We start from the raw sequence: 17,293 nt of genomic DNA, 5'->3' as shown, positions 1-17,293 counted from the left end.
TGAAAACTGTCCCATTCACCTTAGATGTTCTCTTAAATATGTATGATGTAACTATACCTACTCCTAGACTCTAGTGCTGGCTGTCGTCACTGACCAAGAAAAGCAGCCTTCTTATGCATTTGTCAAAACATTACATTAGCAATTACCATAGAAATGTATTTCATTGAATAGATTTTTCTGTTGTTGTTTTACTGAAATTCAAAGATAATGGTTAAATGTTGTGCCTCTTCTGGTGTTGACGTGTATTTGTATCAAAAGTACAAAGAACTTACCCTGGCTGGTTTGGCTCAGAGGTTGGAGTGTCAGCCTGCGGACCAGAGAGTCCCAGGTTCGGTTCCCACTAGGGGCACGTACCAAAAAAAAAGAAGTACAAAGAACTGTTTTTCCTACAATGTACAGTTACTTTAGCTTTTCCCAGAAGAAGCTAGCAATAGTTTCAAAAGCACAAACTGATGTAAAATATCTTGACTGTTGTGACAATTTGAAGATGTTTCACTTGTATCAACAATGATGTTAGGAACTTTGTAATAAGTGTTATTAAAATGGTGTCATTTGTATGCGTGTAAAATGCACTGTATAGTTTGTTCTGTGTAAGTGTACTTGTCACAGCTGTTACTAGAGAAGCAGCGCTTTGCCTTTCTTCTCCACTCTGAGTGCGACAAGGCAGGTGCCACCCCGGCGAGTCAGCCAGCCCTCTATCCTCCAACAGAACCCAGCCACTTCATATTTGAATTCTGTCATCTTTGTCTAAAGGAAATCAGACGAACTCTTTAATAAGAGATTGTCTTTAATGGGTTAATAAAGGAATATTATTGACCAAGAAACTCTTTTAAGATGAATAAAGATGTATGAGACTATCTGAAAGTGGGCGTGAAAATATGGGTGTGATAGTGAAAGAATGTCATGTTTTCAACGTTCTTGGGATGCAAGCATATCCTCATCTTTGCTGACCTTCTCGCCAGCAGGCTGCCAGCTGGCTGTCAGAGGTGGGGTGTGAAGCAAGGCGGGGCGCAGTGCGGGCTCTGCTGCGTCTCCGGTGCAGCTCGGCAGGGCTGCCTTCCAGCGCAGATGGTGCCCTGGCCGGCGCGACCTTGCCCACCTCCCACCCCTCCCCTGGGACGGAAGAAGCTCCAACAGCTCCCCGAGCGTTGGTTTGCCCCTCGTGGTGGCTTCTTGGGGGACAGAAATGAGCAGTACTGATAACAAATGAAACGGACTCTGTGTCAGTCTCCTGGAAGGAATCACCGAGACCTCCGTCCCATGCTGTGTACTCATGGACAGCAATCTCTCCGTTTAAAAACACCCCACTTATTGTCTTTGTCTTCCATCTTTGTGTTCATCTTCCATTTTTGAAATATCTAAGCACAGACTGAGCTTAAAAGCTATTTGCTTTCCAACATTTTTAGCAAGTTTTCGTTTTCTTTTTTCTTTTTTCATCCTCCCTCGAGGATATTTTTGCATTTATCTTCAGGTAGAGTGGGGGCGGGGGGAGAGAAACAGATGTGAGAGAGACACGCCGAGTGGCTGCCTCCCGCACTACCCAACCAGGGCCGGGGACAAACTGCAACCGAGGGAGTGGCCTTAGCGGGAATTGAACCTGGGACTCTCCGGCCCGCAGGCCGACACGCTAACCGCTGAGCCAAACTGGCCAGGGCAGTTTTAGTTTTCTTAATGGCTGGAATCGGAAGTAAGCTCAACTTTAGTACTGCCATTTCCTGTACACGTCACCCCACCCAGTCCCCACCGAGGTGGCCCCTGAGCAGACGCAGCAGGTGGAAATGGCCAGGTGCCTGAGCCGCCAGAGACCTCAGCTGTCACTGCCGCCTCGAAGGAGGGACTTGCCCAAGCCAAGGACCAGACAGACTTGTTTTCCTCACCACACATTGTCCGTCTTCCTGGGGGAAGCTGTGGTTCTTTGTACCCATCCAGATCTTTATCACACCGCAGCCCTGGCTCAGGTCCCATGGTCAAGGGAGGTCGTCCCAATTCTGCTCCACGTGGACGTTCTACTTCTTTACCCCACAGCCCTTTACATTCAGGGCATTGCTGCTTCCAGCATTAGCTACTAAAAACCTTACTGTACCGCCCACGGTTTTCACCCTCATTGTCACCAATGGAAAGGGGGGGGGTGTTTTGAGCAGATGTTGCAGAAAGCTGGCTGGGGAGCCCAGCGGAGGTGAGGGTGGGGGCCAGTGAGGTGAAAGAGCGGGGACAGCAGGCTTAGAGATGAATAAACGATACAGGCAGAGCCGGGATAGAATGAACTAGAATGTGACTGGAGCCAGGGAACTGAACAGGAAAACAACGGTTCCCCTGGCTGCCTGGGCGGCTGAGGAGCCCCTGAGGAACTGCGCCCGGGGCCTGCGCCACCGCGCGGAGCGAGCGCGCCCCCTCCTGGACAACGAAAGCCACTGTCACTGTGACGTCAGCGTTGCCCCAGTTCCACGGAACCATCCTCGCAGAACCCACTGACGCTGAAGCCCATACTAACTCGGGACTATCAAGTTGGTGACCGGCTAGCAATTCACACAAGCCTGGTTGTGCAGAGACAGGAGGCGGCTGCCAAAGCAAGTTGTATCTCCCAACGCACACTGTGTCAGAGTTAGAAGGAGCTTAGTGATAACAGGAGAATGACACTTGAGTGAAAGGAGCGAAGACTATAATCTGTGGAGGACAAATAATGCAGGCCTTTTGGGAATATTAATATGTTCAGAGGCCATAAAGGACTGACACTGTGATTTGTAGCTGCTGATGCTACATTGGAATACTTCAGGCTATCAACTGTTGCAATGTGGAGGATTTGAACGACTTCAAAATATTACACGTGCAATTTGGCAAGATAACAGTAGGAGACAGAAACTAAACTGAATTGCTGGGGACCGACTCAGTAGGAGGTCCCCAGGGTGTTCATCAATAGGTACACCCCACCTCCCCTCCCAAACCCCTAATTTTCACATCTGACCTAATGGCATATATGTTTAGGGGGCTGTTGAAGGTGGTCATCCACAGGGGGAGTCAGATGACGGCTGAGTGGTCTCAGGACGGTGGGTAGCATGTCTGTGCTCCCCTGGGAGTCGGGAGAAGAAAACTGAGGCCGGCCTTCCAGGACCTACAGCACTGGTCCCAATACCCTCTCAGCTCATCTCTTACTCAGCTTCCCTCCTCCCTTCAGCTCTAACCTTACTGTCTCCTTGCTTTTCCTTAAACATTTCAGGACTCAGCAACTTCACTCTTGCTGTTCCCTCTACTGAGAATGCTTTTCCCTAAAATATAAGCAATGTTCCTTCACTTCCTTTCAGCCTTGGCTCTGATTTCATATTCTCAAAGTGGTCTCTCTGATCAACCCTTGTAAAATTACACACCACATTCTCACACACATACACAAATACACACACACCCTATTCCCCCTCCATACTCCATATTTCTCCATAGCCTTTATCATCTTTAAATATCACATTGCTGCCCTGGCTGGTTTGGCTCAGTGGCTAGAGCATCAGCCCGTGGACCAGAGAGTCCCTGGTTTGGTTCTCGCTAAGGGCACGTACCTTGGTTGCAGTTTGTCCCTAGCCCCAGTTGGGGTCGTGTGGGTGGCAGCCAGTTGATGTGTCTCTCTCACATTGATGTTTCTCTCTCTCTCTTCCTCCCTCTCTCCCTCCTGCTATATCTGAAGATAAATATAAAGATGTCCTCAGGTGAGGATTAAAAAAATTAATAAATAAGTATCACATTACTTGTGCATGTTACATGTTATCTATTTTCCCCCACCCCCAAGGTGTAGGGCTCCAGAGAGAGACAGATTTTGTTTTGTCGTTTGTGGTTTTTCTGTGCTTTGCATAAGACAATCACTCAAGAAATATCTGATGGGCTACAGTCTTTTCCTGGGTCTGGCGATGTCCAGTGTTCACCCCCACGGAGACTTACATGGCCGGCCTTGGGTTGACTGTGCTGGGGGTGAGCCCGTGGGTCTCCGCTGCCTTTAATTACCTACACCTGACACTCCTGCTGTTCCTGTCCCAGCCGGGGAGCCTGGGAGGGGACAATGCGCTTTGCCTTCCACCTCGACAGCAGTTTAGAGTTGGAAGACAAAGGATTGGCTGCCTTGGGTTTTAGGCTTTGAAGGGACCCCTTTCTCAAAGCTAAGGGTGACTGTCCCTGGCTGTGTGCCCAGGGACAATACTCAGGGCCCCAGTGAACCCCTGGAGAGAACACAGTGAGCTTGGGCCAGGAGAAGGGTGAATGGCTTCCTTCGTTTTGGGTTTTTTTCTTCTTTTAATTATTAAAGTAGAGTTGTCATACAATATTATATTAATCTCAGGTGTACAACGTGGTGATGCAACACTCACCTTCCTGAGGAGGAGATCCCCACCGTAAGTCTAGTTTGACCGCCTTCCTCTGAGGGTGAACCCCGCTCCCCGGTTCCGTCTCTCGCGGCTGTTGACCCAGTGGCTTGGCTCCTCCTGAGCTTCCATTTCCTCATCGGTACAAGTTCTGCACCTGTGAAATCAGGTTAATGGGAACCGTCCTGGGTGAATCAAACAAGCTCTAAACTGCATTTGCGGCTCAAAGCACAGGGAGAGGAAACAGCAGTCACGGGGGCGGCGGCTAGCACTGTGGCAAATGTGACATCCTGTCCAAATGTCTGGCACAGAGGTGTCTAAAGGACAAACAGGACAATAAGAATAACTGGAGAGTGATGAAGCTATGACTTTTGTCGTTTTCCTTTTTCCTTGTAAAAAGAAAAAAACATTCGTTTTGTAAAGGTCAGGGGAAAAAAACTTAAAATTGAAAGAAATATAGGAAGTGAACATTTGCAGCATCAGCAGGTCAAATTCTGACTCTCTCATTTTTCCGATAAACTAGGAGTTGCCTCGTGGTGCTAAGACTGAGTCAGGACCAGGTCAAGGCCAGACTCAGGCAAACCGGGGATGTGTGCCCACTGATTTTCATCATCCTCACCCCCACCCCTTGCTGTGCCCACTCCGGTTCCTCTGGGTCCCAGCAGATGTCGGTGGTCCCACGCCATTTCCAGCAGCCCAGGGACGCCAGGTGTCCTCAGGCCACACATCCCCGGGAAACATCTCAAGCCCAGAGCGGTACCCTTCCAGAAGCCGGCTCTCTCCTCACCAGGTCAGGCAATGTCATCCTTCAGGCCCAGCTCTCTGGTCCACGTTCATGCCAAGGAGAATGCCCGAAGCTCCCCACTGGGGGAACTCGGGCCTCCTCCGAGGCTCTTTCGTCCACTGGCTGCCAGTCACCTGAACAGCAAGGCTGCTTTAAAAGCCGTCCTGGGCTCTCCTCTGTTTACGAAGTGGTTCTCAGCCCCGCCGGTGTTGCCCAGTGATTAGAGCATCGGCCCGTAGACCAGAGCGGCCCAGATTCGGTTCCGCTAAGGGCACGTACCTCAGTTGTAGCCTGTCCCTGGCCCCAGTTGGGGTTGTGTGGGTGGCGGCCAGTTGATGTGTCTCTCTCACCGATGTTTCTCTCCCTCTCTCTCCCTCCCACTCTCCCTCCTGCTCTATCTGAAGATAAATGCAAAAATGTCCTCAGGTGAGGAGTAAAAAAAAAAAAAAAAGGCAGAGGTTCTCAGCCTAGTTGCAGATGAGAAAAGCCCCAGGAGCTTTATGCACCAACCAGTGAGCAGGATCCACTCAGAACCCACTAATTCAGATCTTCCACTTCGGAGTCAACTCTAAGGAGTGGTGGGTGGGAGCCTGGCTTACGGGGCTTCCGCGGCCTCCGGGCGGGGTGCTCTCCCCACTCCCCCGCCACTGCGCAAACATCCTGCTGGTGGTCTCTGAACACAACTGGTCATTTCACGCTTGGACATTCTGTCGGCCTAGGACCTACCTACTCAGTGTGATCCGCCGACCAGCAGCATCAAGCTCACCCAGGAGCCCGGAGCCACAGAATCAGAATCTGCATCTTAGCAACACCCCCAGCTGATGCTGTACAAACATCAAAGTTGGAGAAACACTCCGGCTTCTTCCCCAGCTTGCACCCCTGGAGAAGTCACCCACCCTTCGACCCCTTGCTCACACACCGCCTGGGAAGCCTCCCCAATATCCCCTTCGCTCCCAGCCCTCTCCCTACAGCAGTTAATTCTTCCCTCTCTCCACGCTACCGATGTTGCCATACCCAAGAACTGAAGCCAACATCATTCTCTGGGCCCGTGTTAAATAATATTGGAACCAAACAAAAATAGCCTCGTTGCTCCCTTCAGGAAATACAGGTTCCAGGAAGAAAAGTCCGGGAACCCACTGAACAGCTCACCTGCCACGACTCGCAGCTTGTGCACCAACAGTGGCCCAAGACCCTAGCTTCACTGTGCCCACCCATCCGGAGGAAGCTATGAAGGCAAACTCTGCCCAGTCTTCATCCCACCTGGCAAGACTCACCTGGAAATCACCCAGCTCAAGGTGATTCGGCCCAGGCCTGAAACCATAAGGGTACCCTTGCCCTAGTTTCTTTCTTGAGTTCCACTAAGACGATCGAGGTGATGTTCTCCCTCACTGCAGGTCTAATAAACTTCGCCTGACTGAATCAAGATTTTCTGGTGGCCTATTGCAATTATTTATTTGTGTGATAGACATGTTCCTACTACCGTGTCACTTACCCTCCCTTCCTGGGTTCACACACACACACTCTGCACCCACTTTTGAAGGTCTTGCCTAAACCAAAACAAGGATAATAAAAGAGAGCTTTGGAAAGCAATCTAAATGAAGAAAGAGACATCTTTGTAGCCTAGTGTGACAAAGGAGCAAAAATACTGCAGGAAGAAAAGTCTCATTGTCTTGTAGCTACTTTACCCTAAGGCCAAACCAAGAAGAGGCCTCTTTTCATGCTGCCTTCCTCCTGCAGGGTTCAACCCGGTCCCCGCAGCCCCCCCCACACACACACACACACTACAGACTAGCACAGAGAGCATCCAAACAGCAGAACTAAATGACTGGACATCTGAGCTGGAGGCAAGAAGAGAGACATGACAGTGAAGGGAAGGAACAGCCAGGAAGTGGCCGAGAAAAGCAAGGGGTCACACAGAGGTTGCCCGTCAATCAGGAGAGTGCCAGCCCCGTGCCCAAGCCCTGGAGCCCTGCTCGTCCCCTCCTCCAGGCCCTTCTGGAGCTGAGGACACTGAGCCAGCCGAACAGGGCAGGGGGCCAGTTTCGGGTCCAGATGGCGCATCCCTCGTCTATAAATCAGACAGGTTACATTTACCTTTATAGGGTCGTTGGGAGGGTTGATAAATGAGTATATGTAAAGTGCCCGGCACATAGGAAGATGTTAGTTCTGAAATGGTAAGTTTCCATAAGTCAAATCTAGGATTTCCCAAAAAGAGTGTTTAGCAGTCTAGAAAGTAATAGACTTCTTAATTATACTTCTTATGCCCTAAAATAAACTAATAGTGATTAATGTCGGTAACACAGGAAAGGGTTAGGTGACGGGGCTCCTAGCATAGGGAAAAGAGTTACACTTTCTGCCGTATCTCCAGTTATAAGGGTTATTTGATTATTATATTAAAATATATTAAATTTCTCAATTAAATAAAAAGTACACATGGAGCCCGACTGGTGTGGGTCAGTGGTTGAGTGTCGACCCATGCACCAAGAGGTCGCCTGTTCGATTCCTGGTCAGGGCACATGCCCAGGTTGTGGGCCCGATCCCCAGTGGGGGGCGTGCAGGAGGCAGCCAATCAATGTTCTCTCTCATTGATGTTTCTCTCTCTCCCTCCCCCTTCCTCTCTCTCTAAAATTCAATAAAGGAAAAAAAAAAAGTACAAATGGATACTCAAAATGTTTCAAGAAATCCTAGGCTAACCCTGGCCGGTTTGGCTCAGCGGTTGGAGTGTTGGCCTGTAGACCAGAGAGTCCTGGGTTTGGTTCCCACTAGGGGCACGTACCAAAAAAAAAGAAGCCCTAAGCTAGAGCCTAAAAACCCACTTAACTTTATTCAGTCCAGTGGTTCCCTGGAATCTTGTTTTCCACATAAAATATATTAACACCCTGCAGAGCACACTTTGGGGATAGGCTGCCCAGCTTTTAAAAGGAGCCCCAAACACAACGATCAACAAAAACAGGTAGAATGTTGTCACTGCGCCACGCCATGAGCACCCCAGCGGTGTTCCTGCAAAGGTGCGACGAACTCTGCCACCTGCCATCTTCATGTCAGCGGCTGGGACATAGCAGTCTCCTTCGAGCACCTGACTCTAAAGAGGTTTGGGTACCGCCCTGGCTGCTTTGGCTCAGTGGTTAGAGCATCGGCCCATGGAAAAGAGAGGCCAGGGTTCGGTTCCTGCTAGGGGCACGTACCTCGGCTGCAGTTTGTCCCCGCCCTGGTTGGGGTCGTGTGGGTGGTAACCACTGGATGTGTCTCTCTTACATCGAGATGTTTCTCTTTCTCTCTCTTCCACCCTCCTTCCCTCCCGCTGCATCTGAAGATAAGTGCAAAAATGTCTTCGGGTGAGGATGAAAAAAATAAATTAATTGAAAACAAAGAGGTTTGGGTACATGTTAGAGCTTAATAAATGTGTTTCCCCCTGAATTCTTGGAAACGGTCTTTTTAAAAACTCCTCTACTAGTCGTCCTTTGACAGCAGCTGTATGAGTACGTGGAACATAAGAGAACTATCTCCTCTAATGCGGCTGGAATAGTTGGTGTTGTTGGGACATGTCAAATTATCTGTGCTACAATGTAAACGATGCTGTGATGAATTCTAATGACACCAGCACATTTCTCCCTTGTTTTCTTTTATCTTCTTTACTAGTTTGTAAACATGACGAGCAGGGTGTGGTAGCCTTATATTCCTTATCTGTAAATGAGCATAATATTTATGCTGCAGAGTTTTTCCAGCCAGAATATTTTAAAGATGAAATGAAAGAGCAAATATGTATAAACAAAGTTCCTAAAACAATCCTGGAGATGAAGCAGTACCCAATACATGAAAACTGTGGGTATTATTTCTACATCTCCTGTTAACAACAAACTCTTGAAGGGTGGAATGAATCATGGATTCGAAGTACGTACAATCATTAGAGTTAATCACAGAACTGTAGTTTTTGTAGAAAATGTTTAAGGGGTTGGACGTGTTCTTAGAAATTATCTTTTAGAGATGAGATAAAAAGAAACTGAGGGTGAGAAAAATTAAACAACCTGCCAGTCTTTTCCACGGGAGCATAAATTACCAACACCCAACATTTGGATCCTCAGAAACATCGCTGGAACGTTAAAAACTGAACATGACTCACCTCAAGAGAACCGACTCATAAATCTTCACTTGGCATGATCCCAGGGATTCTAAAACTTACACACATTTGCATGGTTAATAACAGAGCTGAACTTTTAATATACTGAGGGGCCTGCTGCAGATGTTCCCAGTGTTTTGTTAAGATCCCTGTTCGCCCCTTTCCCAGCCAGCAGGTTCCTTCATCAAGCACTGCGGGAGCAAGGCTGCAAGGCATCAGCCAGCCGATCACTAGGGGGCGCTAAGCCCACTCTGGAGGATCTGGGAAAGCCAGCACCGCATGGGAACAGCCCAAAGTTGTGGAAAACAAGTTTAAGTGAACGTCCTCGTCCCATTTTAAGTGTTCACACTCAGACACGAAAGCAGATTAATTAAGTTTGCCATTATCCTGCATTCTTAACTCGAACTGAATTTAATAAAAATAGAGCAGAGCTGGAGAAGTGGCTGGCAGCCCAGCATCTCTGGGCTGTTAGCAGCTGAGGGTGGATCCTCACAGAATCCAGTCTCCACGCTCTAGACACCCTCCTCCAAGAACAGGAAGTGAACACATTCGGGATCTTCTCTCTCAGAGAAAGTGCATCACTGGAACATTATTTTAGAGACGATGGGAGCTGAATAATAAGAGCTGGTGGAGAACAACCATTTCTAGAACTTAAATATAAGAGACTATGGCCCTGGCCGGTTAGGCTCAGCAGTTAGAGCGTCAGCCTGTGGTCCAGAGAGACCCGGGTTCGGTTCCCGCTAAGGGCACGTACCTCGGTTGCAGTTTGTCCCTGGTCCTGGTTGGGTCGTACGGGTGGCAGCCATCGATGTGTCCCTTTCACGTCAATGTTTCTCTCGCTCTCTCTCTCTTCCTCCCACTCTTCCTGAACAAAAAATGGAAAGATGTCCTCAGGCGAGGATAAAGAAAAGAGAGAGACTATGACCTAAGAATAATAGAGAGGCCTGGCCAGTGTGGCTCAGTGATTGAGCGTCAACCCATGCACCAAAAGGTCACTGGTTCAATTCCTAGTCAGGCCACATGCCCAGGTTGTGGGCCTGGTCTCCAGTGGGGGATGTACAAGAGGCGGCCGATCGATGTTCTCTCTCATCGGTGGTTTTTGTTGTGGTTTTTTAATCCTCACCCAAGGATATTTTTCCATTTTTCTTCAGATAGAGTGGGAGGGAGGGGGGAGAGAGAGAAATATTGATGTGAGAGAAACACACATTGGTTGCCTCCCACATGACTGACCAGGGCCAGGGACAACCCAACAGAGGTACATGCCCTTGACCGGAATGGACTCATTGGTCCGTAGGCCGGTGCTCTAACCACTTAGCACACCAGCCATGGTTCTCTTTGATATTTCTTTCCATCTCTCTCTCTCGCTCCTTCCCTCTCTAAAAATCAATAAAGAAAACAGAAAAAAAATTAAAAAAAGAATAATAGAGGGAAACGGAAGAGAACAAAGAACACACGGAAATTAAAATCAGAAAGAATGTTCCAGAACAATAAGGTGTGGGGCGTTGGAAAGGGAGGCTTTGAGTAGCTGGAAGGAGCCCTGTGAGGAGGCAGAAGGGGGCCTGAGAACTGACTGCTGAGAACTACACCGATCGTAGCGGCAGGCCTGGGGCGTCTGTGCGCACCAGCACCCTCCCTGAGAACACGCGGCCCGCAGTGCCTCCCCAGAGTCCAAGGAACTCCACGCAGGACCAGCCTCCCTCTGCCATGCGCACACGTGCGCACATACCCACTGTTCCCACAATGCAGGAAATTGAAGGAAGCCATCTGAAACTTCAGCGCGGGCACAGCCGCCACAGATAACATATCAAACCAAAGGCCGGCAGCCGGCCCCGTTCACATTCACAGGAAGCCCAGCTCAAGCTGTTTGACCCTATTTAGTAATCAGTTCCATGCTCACAAAAAAATCCCAGAACAAAAACAGAAAGAAGAAAAAAAAAACCCTTTCCCTTAGGAAGAAGAATTATTACATGAAGTTTAAAGAGAGCCCCGGCTGGTTTATAGAGTTTGGCAGGAAATTTGGTGGCTATTCTGTGACGCCACTGTCTTGTCTCCGCCAGCCCAGGAAGGTGGCGCTTTGGCATACCAAGGCAGCATTGGGATCAAACACATCAAAGCCAAGTTTGACCTCAGTCGTGCTTATATTTTAGGTGCAAGTCTTTTGGACCTAAACGGTTCTGATAATTATCAGATGTATTCTGGTCTGATGGGAAGTGCTGGGCAGACCTGTGGTTCTGCCCTCCTCTGGTTAGCTGTGTGATCTTGGGCAAGGCACTCAACTCTTCTGAGCCTCTTTCTGCCAAAATGGGATTGAGTAGCTGTTACCTCACAGGATAGTTCTGAGGAAAATGTGAGAGTAGGTGTCTTAGGGCACAAAGAAGCATCTATAAATACTAGCCTCCTTCCTCCAGTTTCGTTCTCTAATTCACGTCATCGGTATGGACTGGGCCTCAGACAAAGAGAAAAGTAAGAAGAAAATGCTTTGTTTTCCTTGAAACCACAGCTGGGTTCTCTTAAGCCTAACTTAAACAATGGTTCTTCAAACATGCTGGTCTCAGAACCTGCTTACACTCTTAAAAGTTGAGGATTCTAAATAGCGTTGTTTTTTTTTTAAAATGTGGGTTACTGCCCGGCCGGTGTGGCTCAGTGGTTGAGCGTCAACCCATGCACCAAGAGGTTGCCAGTTCGATTCCCGGTCAGGGCACATGCCCAGGTTGTGGGCCCGGTCCCCAGTAGGAACATGCAGGAGGCAGCCAGTTGATTTTCTCTCTCATCCATGTTTCTAGCTCTCTCTCCCTCTCCCTTCCTCTCTCTCTAAAAGCAATAAAGAAAAAAAAATTTTTAATAAAAAAATAAAATAGAAACGGTGTTCCATTTAAAAAAAAAAAAAAAAAGACTGGTTTAGCCCATAATTCAACTGCCAAGTGTTTTTCCTCAAGAAAACCAACAAATAGCCGTTGCCAGTGTGGTTCAGTTGGCTGGAGCATCACCTGTACACCAGAAGTTCACGAGTTCCATTCCCGGTCAGGACACATGCCTAGGTCTCAGGCTTGAGCCCCAGTGGGGGCATGTTCAGGAGGCAACCAATCGGTGTATCTCTCTGACATCAATATTTCTCTCTCCCTTCCCCCCTCCTTTCCTCCCTCTCTAGAATCAATTATAAAAAATAAAAAATAAGAAAAACAATAACAAACATACTTAACTATCCAACACAGTGGTTCTTAACCTTCCTAATGCCGCGACCCTGTAATACAGCTCCTCACGTTGTATGTGGGCGGATCTGCACGTGGGTGGACACCCCTGGAGGACAGAGGAGCAGTGTCTCGGTTCCTAAGACCATTGGAAATATGTGTTTTCTGATGGTCTTAGGTGACCCCTGTGAAAGGGTTGTTCGACCCCCAAAGGGGTCGCTACCCACAGGTTGAGAACCGCTGATCAAACAGAAATGGGTATTTTCCATTTTAGCACACAACATTAAATGGACCTGTACTTCAAAGTTAAGATTTAATAAGATTAATACGTTTTACTGATTTATCAAGAGCATTCTTAACTAAAACGGGAATTTGTTGTACTGTGCATGGTGACACTTGGTACATGCTAAGGAGGCAGCAGTTTTACCCTCTTCTACTTTTGCACCATCAGCGGAAATGCCCACACAGTGAAGAAGTCACCATCTAATACAGACTCCTGAAAGGGTCTCACACGAGACACCCCTGTAACGTGGGCTCCGAGGACCACACTAAGAGAACCGATGCTCTATACCTCTTTCCACACCGTAATATGTCTCTTTCTTCAGCTCTCCAGCCCCCAGTGACCTTTAAGGCCCTCTGTTGCAGCACTAGAAATAGAATATCTATTTCTCCAAGTTCTCTAATTCACAATGGACTATACCCTCCATTTTCAACAATAAAGAAATTATTACAGCCCTGGCCAGTTAGGCTCAGCAGTAAGAGCGTTGGCCCACAAACCAGAGGGGCCCAGGTTCAGTTCCCGCTAAGGGCACGTACCTCGGTTGCAGTTTGTCCCCGGCTCCCATTGGGTTCGTGTGGGTGGCAACCAGTTGGTGTGTCTCTCTCACGTCGATGTTTCTCTCTCTCTTCCTCCCCCTCTCCCTCCTGCTCTATCTGAAGATAAATGCAAAACAGTCCTCAGTTGAAGATAAAAATAAATAAATAAATAAATAAATAAATACATAAATAAATAAAATGCCACTGATTTCTGAATATTAATAATTTTAAAAAAAGAAATTACTACAGAACTCTTCTATGCCAAGCACTATCCTAAGCACTGAAAATACAGTAGTCGACAAAGCAAGCCAAGTCCTTGTTCCTGTGGCCCTTTTTTCCTAGAGGGGGGAAGAACAGACAATAAACTCATAAATAAATTAATGTACAATATCATTTCAAACCACTTTAAGTCCTGCGATGACCATGAAAAAGAATCCGATGTGACTGAGAGGCATGAGGTCAGCCAGCAGTGAGGTGGTCCCAGTACGAGTGCTGTCGTGTGTGTGCACCCAGCGAATGTCATGGGAGACGCAGGGATGGGGGGAGCTTCACGCAAGAATCAGGCCGGGGAAGATTTGGAACACCCTGGGCAGCTGGGAAGAGGCATGGTTCTGTGGATTTAAAAGGAGTGGTACCTCGCCAGTCTTCCAGGGGTTTAGCCAGTCACTGAGGAAATAAATGACTTAGGAGCAGCTGGGGCTGGGATAAGAATCCACCTGTCCTCGGAGGGCCGGCGTGGGAGTGCTGAGGCTACTCGTCACTGCGGTTCTGCCCGGAGGCTGATGGGAGAAGGGGCAAGGACGGGACTGTGCTATTTGTGCTGAGATGTTTTTATTGCCCCAGCTGCAATACCCAGCTTACCCTGACATCCTGCGCTGCCTGCTGCATCTGCTTCAGAGTATCACGGGGCCCCTTCTAGAACACACTAACATTTGTCATCAATACCAGTATTCACTTAACCCAGGCACCCAGGGCAAAAACAGACAAAATACAACAGTCACACCTGACCAGGAAGGGTGGCTTGGAAAACCCACTGGGAAAAGCTCTTTGCTGTGAAGGAAATATTATGCCATTCACTTGAGAAAGTTTCTCTAGAATGAATTCTTGCTCTGTTTTCCTCTCCCCTTCACCCCAGCAAGACGCTGCTTTGGTCCCCGCCTAAGAAACACGTCTTCTGTCGCGGGCAGCCTCCGCCTCGGTCCTCCGCTGAGCCCAGGGCTCCGTCCTGGCCTTGGGGTCAGCCTTTCTCTTCTCCCCCCTGGGATCTGTTTCCTTTGAGTTACTGCTCCTTCCTGGTGCTTCACTAACGAGCCACTAGTTCATTTCATGGATTTCACGCTTTTCCCTTAAGTATGAATTACTGTTACCCCAACAAAGGTGTATAGATTTTCATCTCTTTCCTGGGTCATTTCCTTTTTAGCCATTCCTGTGTTTCAGAGGGACCTACTGGAGTGGCTACGGGGCTTATGCAGAACACCGCACTATATACCAACTGTGAACATGCCATTTAAATGTAAAAAATCTCACCCTGGCTGGTTTGGCTCAGCAGTTAGAGCAGCTGCGGCCGCCTGGGGACCAGAGTCACGGGTCATTCAGGTCAAGGGCAGGTGCCTTGGTTGAAGCTTGGCCCAGGCCCTGGTCAGGGTTCTGCTGGAGGCAACCAGTCAATGTGTCTCTCTCATGTCAATGTCTCTCTCTCTCTCCCCCTCCCGCTCTAACTGAAGATAAATAAAAAAATATCCTCTTGTGAGGATTTTAAATAAATAAAATGTAAAAAATCTGCCTAGAAATACTTGTCCAAGGCCATGCACTCAGTCCCCTCTATCCATTAAATCATAAAACATTCCCTCCTCTTATTAGATGATAACACTCTGGAGGTCAGGGACTGTTGTTGGTGACTGTGCCCTACAGTCCCAGCCCTTGCAGATGGCTGATGCTTTTATTGCAAGGATGTTAGAAAACTCTTTCACTCTCCTAGTGATGTTCTTTGTGATGTTTCCAGAGGCACTGGGGTGGGGTGGTGATAAGGGCAGTGGGAAGTCAGGTTTTTCTCTTATCTCTATTCCAAGAACAATAGTGTATCTTTTTTATTTTTTTTTTCCTCTTAAAGCAGCAGTATTTCTGTAACCACTGTTTCATAATCGTCTAACTTTTTATATTTAACCAAACAATTTTTTTTGTTTTTTTTAAGCTCATCTTTATTGTTGAATGTATTACAGATGTCCTCCCACTTTTTTCCCCATTGATCCCCTCCTCCCAATCCTGCCCCCCTCCTGCCTTCCCCACACTGTTGTCAGTGTTAACCAAAGATTTTAAAGCCAAATTTACATTCTACATTTAGCAGCTTCCAGCAGCGCATCATGGATCTTTGGAATTAGATACAAGAAAGGCCTTATCTCACGGTGCCCCCTCCCGTGTCCTTCTGTCCTGACCACATCTTCGTTATTGTTGGTGCTCCTTCCTTCTTGAACTTCAACATGTCTTAGCTACATTTTGTCTCCTGAAAATAGAACCCCCTATAACAGTGGTTCTCAACCTTCCTAATGCCGCGATTCTTTAATACAGTTCCTCATGTTGTGGTGACCCCAACCATAAAATTATTTTTGTTGCTACTTCATAACTGTAATTTCGCTACTGTTATGTGTTAGGTGACCCCTGTGAAAGGGTCGTTCGATCCCCAAAGGGGTCGCAACCCACCCGTTGAGAACCACTGCCCTATAAACTTTAACAAGTTGTGAGGATTAACAACAACAACAAAAGGCTGAAGAGGAGGTACCCAGCTTTCCTTGGTCCGTTCTTCCAAAAGCTCTATTTGGTAGCCCCCTTATTCACAGGGATATGTGCCAAGACCCCCAGCAGATGCCTAAAACCGAGAAACTAAGGGTACCGAACTCTATATATACTGTGCTTCCTACATGTACACACCAATGATAAAATGCAATTTCTAAATTAGGCACAGCAAGATATTAACAATAATAACTGGTAATAAAATAGAACAATTCTAACAATATACTGTAATAAAAGTTCTATGAATGGGCCTCTCTCTCCTAAAACATTTACTGTACTGGGCTCCCCCTTCCCCAAGGCAGCACTGACGGCGTCCCTCTGGCACACCTGAGTGGCCAGCATCGCTGCTCTTGTGCTTTGGGGCATTTGTTAAGCAAAATAAGGGTGACTTGAACACAGCACTGGGACACTGTGACAGTCCATCTGATAATGGGGGTGGCGTCTAAGTGACTAACAGGCGGGGAGCACCTACTGCGTGGAGACAAAGGGATGAGTCACATCCGATTGGAAAGGGGTAGGAAGGCTTGAGATTTCATCACGCTACTCAGAACGGCACACAATTTAAAATGTATGAATTGTTTACTTCTGGAATTGCCCACGTAACCTTTTCAGACCTGGGTTGACCTTGACCGAGGAACTGAAATCACAGAAAGTGAAAGCACAGATGGGGGGGGCGGTGCTTTACAGTCAGCTTCACTGTAAAGTACAGCTAGGAAGAACAAGGTGCATTCCAGCTGCTCACTTTATCCCTATTTGGCCCAGATTCTTTTTCTTTTTAGTCTTAAAGAGTTTACATCTTTATTATATAAAGTAGTAAGAAAAACACTAGGACCCTCAAGAAAGAAATGGATAAAGAACATGAAATAAACATAATAGTCTGAGGAACGGGGTTGTCCCAGAGATGTGGAAGTGGGGTACAGACTGACAATCCCCAGAAGAGGGGGTGGGGGAGAGATAAACCACAGAACGTATATGCATGTATGCATGAACAATGGACATGGACAATAAAGCTGGGGACAGGGCGGGGAGGGAGAGGGAGGGGGGGTATCAGTGGGGGGGGGAGAAACATCTGTAACAAAAATAAATGAATTAATTAATTAATTAAAAATAACTAAATAAATAAAATTTAAAAAGAACATGAAATAAACAATTCACAAATAATCCAGAATAGACCCAAAATAACCTTGTGCAAAAATGCTCTCCAGAGTGTTGGTTATCAAGTTAAAAATTAAATGAAATTAAAATATGGGAACTGGCTGACATG

This window comes from Molossus molossus, unplaced genomic scaffold (assembly GCF_014108415.1).
Source record: "Molossus molossus isolate mMolMol1 unplaced genomic scaffold, mMolMol1.p scaffold_m16_p_9, whole genome shotgun sequence".
In the NCBI taxonomy this organism is placed as follows: domain Eukaryota; kingdom Metazoa; phylum Chordata; class Mammalia; order Chiroptera; family Molossidae; genus Molossus; species Molossus molossus.
Note: the sequence above shows the minus strand (reverse complement) of the source record.